The sequence below is a fragment of the Elaeis guineensis genome, chromosome 1 (genome assembly GCF_000442705.2).
Source record: "Elaeis guineensis isolate ETL-2024a chromosome 1, EG11, whole genome shotgun sequence".
Classification (NCBI taxonomy): domain Eukaryota; kingdom Viridiplantae; phylum Streptophyta; class Magnoliopsida; order Arecales; family Arecaceae; genus Elaeis; species Elaeis guineensis.
In genome coordinates, this window is record NC_025993.2 from 173,262,053 (window position 1) to 173,269,448 (window position 7,396).

A 7,396-nucleotide genomic window follows, 5' to 3' on the forward strand; every position below is an offset into this window, starting at 1 on the left:
TTGCATACCTCGATCTTTCCACCCAATTTTTCATGAAGCAGATTCTTTATTGAGATCAGTAAGAAGAGGGTTGTAGAATCACTCCTAAAATTTGGTCTAGTTCAAACCCTACCATTCATTGGGTTTTCTTAATAATTTATTCCTCAGTATCTCTAAAATTATCTTGACCGTTAATCATTCATTTATTAGGATGCCTAATTGACTCTTAATCAAAATAAAATTTGAATACACAAAACTAATTATTTCTGACCATACTCGAGGATTTGATTAATCCCCCCCAACTTAATCTACATTGTCCTCAATGGAGTAAGAAAGCAAAGAAAATAAAAGGAGAGAGTGCACCTGGGATAATTTTACTTCGGCAGTTGAAAATAGCATCATTGATTAATAGGCTCTTGTTCTAAATTCCTGTAGCTGCGGTAAAGTAAAAAAAAAAATGAAATCGTTGGGTTGCCTCCCAACAAGCGCTAAGTTTTACGTCTTCAGCCAGATTGAATTGAGTATTATGGCAGTTTTGGATCTACTAATTCAACAGATTCAATTAATTCTCCATCATTAATTCCATCTATGTAAGGTTTCAATCGTTGACCGTTCACTTTAAAAGTGTTTCCCTGTTTAGGATTTTTGAGTTCTATAGCTCCATGAGGAAATACCTGAGTTACAATGAAAGGTCCGTCCCAACGTGAGCGAAGTTTTCCAGGAAACAGACGCAACCTAGAATTGAAGAGCCAAACTTTTTGATTAGGCTCAAACATTTTTCGTGCAATAAATTTATCATGATATGCTTTAGTTCGAGCCTTATAAATTTTGACACTCTCATATGCTTCATTGCGTAGCTCTTCAAGTTCATTTAATTGGAGTCTCCTATTGGAACCTGCATTTTTCATATCAAAGTTAAATTGCCGTATGGCCCAAAATGCATGATGTTCCAATTCCACCGGCAAATGACAAGCTTTTCCGAATACAAGTCGATAGGGAGACATTCCTATGGGTGTTTTAAAAGCAGTACGGTAAGCCCATAATGCATCGTCTAAGCGAAGAGACCAATCCTTTCTATCGGGCCTAACCATCTTTTCTAGGATATGTTTAATCTCCCTATTTGACACCTCTACCTGACCATTAGTTTGAGGGTGATATGGTGTGGCCACTTTGTGTGAAATATTATATTTTTTCATAAGTGCTTCAAAATGTTTATTCGTAAAATGAGTCCCCCCATCACTAATGATCACCCTTGGGAAGCCAAATCGACTAATGATGTTTCGTTGGATAAAATTAATTACAATTTTATTATTATTAGTCCGTGTAGCTATTGCCTCCACCCATTTTGATACGTAATCCACTGCCACTAGAATATATTCAAATCCAAATGAGGCTGGAAAAGGTCCCATGAAATCAATCCCCCAAACATCGAAGATTTCTACTACTAAAATGGGGGTCAGCGGCATCATATCCTTCTTGGATAAATTTCCTGTTTGCTGACATCGCAGACAACTTCGGCCAAATTCATGTGCATCCTTGAAAAGCGTTGGCCAATAAAACCCACTCTGCAGTACTTTTGCTGCAGTTTTTCTTCCACTAAAATGTCCCCCACATGCCGAAGAATGGCAAAAAGTGAGAATGCTTTGGAATTCACTCTCGGGGACACAACGGCGAATAACTTGGTCAGGACAGTATTTGAATAGTTCAGGGTCTTCCCAGAAATAATGTTTAATTTGCGAGAAAAATCGATCCTTTTCTTGTTTTGTCCAGTGAAAAGGTACTTGTCCTGTTGATAAGTAATTGACAATATGGGCAAACCATGGAGGACGGCTAGAAGAGATTGTGAAAAGTTGTTCGTCAGGAAATTTTTCTTTAACCTCATCTATGCCTATCGTGTGCTCAACTAAGATCCTGGAGATGTGATCAGCTACCACATTCTCAGAACCCTTCTTATCTCGGATTTTCAGATCAAATTCTTGTAAAAGAAGGATCCATCTGATTAAACGCGGTTTAGTATCTTTCTTTGAGAGGAGATGTTTCAGAGCCGCATGATCAGAGTAAACTAGAACCTTAGACCCTAACAGATATGAACGAAATTTTTCAAGGGCAAACACTACTGCTAGTAGCTCTTTTTCTGTTGTGGTGTAGTTTAATTGGGCATCGGAAAGAGTCTTGCTAGCATAATAGATCATATGTGGCTCCTTATTGATTTTTTGGCCTAAGACGGCACCTATTGCAAAGTCAGAGGCATCACACATAATCTCAAATGGAATGGACCAGTCAGGGGGTTTTATTATGGGTGCTGTTGTCAGGGCTGTTCGTAATGTGTTGAATGCTTTCAAACAGTCTTCATCAAAGACAAATGGTGTATCCTTGGCCAACAGATTGCACAAGGGTCTTGAAATCTTGCTAAAGTCTTTGATGAAGCGTCTATAAAATCCGGCATGACCTAAGAAAGATCGTATTTGTCGGACCGAAGTAGGGGGTGGTAGTTTTGAAATGACCTCAACTTTGGCTTTATCTACCTCAATCCCTTTTTCAGAAATAATATGTCCTAATACAATTCCTTTCCGCACCATGAAATGGCTCTTTTCCCAACTTAGGACAAGATTTGTCTCCATACACCGTTTAAGAACTTTTGAAAGATTATGGAGACAATCCTCAAAGGTGGTTCCAAACACAAAAAAATCATCCATAAAAATTTCAAGACATTTGTCCACCATATCCGAAAAAATGGTCAGTATGCACCGTTGAAATGTAGCAGGTGCATTGCAAAGCCCAAATGGCATACACCGAAAAGCGAAGGTGCCATAGGGGCAAGTGAAGGTCATCTTTTCTTGATCATCCGAAAATACAGGTACTTGATTGTACCCTGAATAACCATCAAGAAAATAGTAGAAACTTTGTCCTGCTAACCGTTCTAGGATTTGATCGATGAAGGGCAATGGAAAATGATCCTTCCTAGTAACGGCATTCAGTTTTCTATAATCTATGCATACTCGCCATCTAGATGATATGCGAGTTGGAAGTAGTTCACCTTCTTCGTTCTCCATCACAGTAATATCAGATTTCTTAGGTACTACTTGAGTGGGACTGACCCATTTACTATCGGATATGGGGTAGATGATTCCAGCATCTAACCACTTTACCACCTCTTTCTTTACTACTTCACGCATGTTTGGGTTCAATCTCCTCTGCATATCTCGATGGAGTTTGGCATTTTCCTCAAAATGAATATGATGCATGCAAATGGAGGGGTCAATTCTTTTTAAATCGGCAATGGACCAACCGATAGCCTCTTTATGTTCCTTCAGAATACCAACCAATTGTGCTTCCTGATTAGGGGTCAAGTCTGATGCAATGATTGCCGGGAGGGTGTCATTGAGTCCTAGAAATACATACTTAAGCGTGGCAGGAAGATGTTTCAAGTCTAACGTAGGTGGTGATTCTAAAGATAGGACTATTGGTGTACTGGCTAATGTGGGCAATGGCTCATACTTGATTGTCCATGGAGGAGTGGTTTTATCATGTGGTGTATCTAACAAGATGTTAACTTCTTTCCTATATTCCTCAAAGTCACACACTCCAGAGTGAGCCAAGCAAGTATCTGAGGGGTCTGGTGCTAGAATTATGGGTGTTGCATCTTCTATAATATCTTCTAGTGTATCTACTTCGAAGCAACTATCCATTGATGGTCCTTGGGAAGCACCAAACACATTCAGTCTTAGTTTCTTATTCCCAAACGATACGTCCATGACTCCTGTCCTACAATTAATGCATGCATTTGCCGTAGCTAGGAAGGGTCGTCCTAAGATAATGGGAATTTGTCTGGGGTTGCCACTTAATTCCATATCGAGAACCAGAAAATCAACTGGAAAGTAAAACTCATCTACCTTGACCAAGACATCCTCAAGCATTCCACGTGGTTCTTTAATTGATCTGTCGGCTAACTGTAATGTGACTGATGTGGGTTTCAGTTCTCCAAATCCAAAAAGTTCATACACCGAACTAGGTAAAAGATTCACACTTGCCCCTAAATCCAGAAGAGCTTTTTCAATGTGATAATCTCCTATAACACAGGAAATGATGGGGGCTCCTGGGTCCTTAAGCTTTGGAGGAGTGGCATGCTGAAAGACAGAACTAGCCTGTTCAGTGAGACGTACTTTCTTTGGAATTTGTGATCTAGATTTACGTTTTTGGGTGCACAAATCCTTCAAAAATTTGGCATAAGCAGGGACCTGTTTGATTGCATCTAGAAGGGGAAGATTAATTTGGACTTGCTAAAACAATTCCAACATCTCATCGAGTTTTCCTCCCTTCTTATCTGCAGGAATAGGGGCTTTCAGGGCATCCGGAAATGGGGCTTTAGGCAAGTAAGATGATTCTGGTGCAGTTGGTTCCTTCTCTATTTTCAGGTCCTCCTTGTTCTTGGGTGATTTGGATTCGGTTAGAGATTTAGGGTCGGTCTCATTGGTTTTACTAGTGTGTTCAATGACCTTCCCACTTCTCAGAGTCATGATTGATTTGGCATGTTCAGAAAAAGCTTCTGGGGTATTAGAACTCTCAATCACAAATTGCCCTCTTGGGTTGCTCTCTGATTGGCTAGGTAATTTTTCTCCTTCCCTCCTACTGAATGCAGTTGCTAGTTGACCTATTTGGGTCTCTAGCTTAGCAATGGATTGTGTGTGGGAGTTAAGGGTCTGAGTGTTGACTTCTAATCTTTCTAGTGCTTTCAGGACTTTTTCCTCAAAAGCTGAGCTGTGACCAGTAGTAGACGGTTGAGGAACATTTTGAAATTGATGGTATGGTCCATGCCTATATGTTGAGTCTTGATATTGAGGTCGAGGTGTGGCAGGACCAACCACTGGTTGTGGTCTCCAAGAAAAATTTGGATGGTTTCTCCAGCCGGGGTTATAAGTGTTCGAATATGGATCGTTTCCTGGTCTGCGAGCTTGTTGGACTTGCTGAACCTGTTCGTGCACAAACTCAGGAAATTGGGGTGCGGCTGGGCATTCACTAACAAAATGATTTGGACTTGCACACAATGCACAAACTTCTTGGATTGGATTAGGTGGAATCGGGGATTGTCCAGTGTTTAGAAGACGATCTAATTTTTGGGACAGTTCATCTACCTTTTGATGGATATCTATGGCATTTTCTACTTCATATATTCCACCTCTTTTTGAGTTTAACATGGGTTTATCTCTAATGGAGGCAGACATATGATGTAATAAATTTTTACTTAAAATTTCAAACAGTTGCCATGCCTCATCCTCACTTTTCAGCATAAATGTCCCACCGCATGATGCATCGACCATTTGTCGATGTCTTTCAGAGAGCCCATCATAAAAATATTGGATTAACTGCCACTTGGGTACATCATGGTGGGGACATTTTCTAATAAGATCCTTTAATCTTTCCCATGTTTCATGAAATATTTCTCCATCTAATTGGGAAAAACTAGTTATGGCTTTCCTTATTTGATTCATTTTTCCTATGGGAAAATATTTCTTGAGAAACTCTCCTTGCAGCTGGTCCCAGGTTGATATAGTCATGGAATCCAAAGTATGTAGCCTGTATTTGGCTTTGTCCTTAAGTGAAAAAGGGAATAATTTCAACCTAAGAGCATCATCGGAGAAGTTGTGAATTTTGACAGTTGAGCATATCTCAAGAAATTCTTCAAGATGTTTATAAGGGTCTTCATTACTAAGTCCATAAAATGAAGGTAACATTTGGATTATACTGGACTTAATTTCATATTGAGTAGCCTCCACAGGGGGCACTTGAATACAAGGAGAGTAGGTATATGTGGAAGGAGTAAAGTACTCATTCAATTGCTTGGGTGGATCATTCTCCTGATTTCGGTCCATCTTTTTATGTCTGTTGGCTCTAAGGGTTCTTTCTATTTCTGGATCAAAAGGTTGGATTTCTGGTCGTAACGATCTACGGCCAAGCATATACCTTACAATTATACTGTAGAGCGCACACAGAATTTTTTTTTTTTTTTTTTATAATATATATTTTTATAATAAAGTGAGAAAAGAATGAAGAAAATCTAAAGAGAAGAACCTAAGAATCTTAAATCTATGAAAAGAGAGAAATTAATTAATGTTTAGATGTTAATTGCAATCAACTTAAACAATCATAGACTCTCTATCCTAAGGTTAACTTAGATCTAGACAGCTCCTAACTTTCAAGATTGCTTTTGAGCACTCCAAGCTCAAGACTGACTAACTGACTCGGCCAGGTAAGCGTAAGATGTGGGAGGTTCCCTGCTCGTTGCTTTCCTTAGACACCAACTAAGTTGGCCAGGTCAGTCAACGGAACCAATTGAAAACCACTTTCTTTACACTTGCCTTAGACACCGAGCAATTAACCAATCCGCACTTGGTTCAACTCTAGAGCTTTCTTATCCTATTGAGCTCAAAATTCCTAAGGCTGACGTCTAGTTGATTTTAAATTAAGGTCTAGGTTATGCAAATGCAAGGGAGTGATTTATGGGCCAAGGAAGGGTGATCAAATCCCCACCTTATCTGGTTAATGGGTTATTGCCCTTAAGATCAATTATGGAGATGCAATGCAAAGAAACAAGGTGTCCAATCAGGTTAGAAATTTTTATATTTGAGGTTACGCTATTTTAGTTAAGTGTTATGAAATGTCAGTGATTTTTTTTATATAATTTTATCTTTTTATATATATTTTTTTTAAATTTTTTTTTTTTAATTCAACCGTGCCAAGATCCCCGGCAACGGCGCCAAAATTTGATGCGTAGTCGTTGATAGCACCAAAAATAACTCTACTCACTACGTAGGTAGGATGAGTCGAGATCGTATCCTCGGGGACCTTGGGCTAAGTTGAAATTGCAAGGTAAAAGAAAGAAGCGTTATTTTTGATTTAGAAAATAAATTATCGTAAAATTTAGGTAATTAAAAAAATAAAGAGCTCGAGAGTTTTAAATTAATTTGCACTAGCAGAGTTGTATCTCTTTTTTAACTAAATAGATGTGATTAATCTTAGGAAAAATACCTGTCTTTCCTCGGCACGCTCCGTACCCGTAGATCACGGTGCGTCTCCGAAAAGTACTAGGTAACCAACTCTTCTTTCCTCGGCACGCCCCGTATCCGTAGATCACGACGCGTCTCCGGAAAGTAAAAGTTGTTCCTAATATTAATCTAACAAGAAAGCATAAATAAAAGCATATGATAGGGAGCAATTAAAGAACTCATGATAATTTAAATAAAAAGCATAATCTTTATTGCATATAAAGAAATACAGAAAAGTTTAGAACAATAAACCATCTCTGTGTCGTTACAAAATTTCTTCTCCACTCCCGAGACTGCTAGCCTAGCTGCTCATGAAGTAGTCCCTTTCTATTCCTCTATGCAAGGCTCTAGAAGAATTTCTGGGCTCCCCCTCT

At 39.0% G+C, this 7,396-nt stretch overlaps 1 non-coding gene across 1 annotated transcript; it reads left to right on the forward strand.

The window, feature by feature from the left end:
- The first annotated feature begins 5,355 nt into the window (after positions 1–5,355).
- LOC140855111 (small nucleolar RNA R71) lies at positions 5,356–5,461 on the forward strand. The gene has a single exon (XR_012138142.1). It is a non-coding gene; the product is annotated as a small nucleolar RNA R71 (small nucleolar RNA).
- The last annotated feature ends 1,935 nt before the right edge of the window (positions 5,462–7,396 follow it).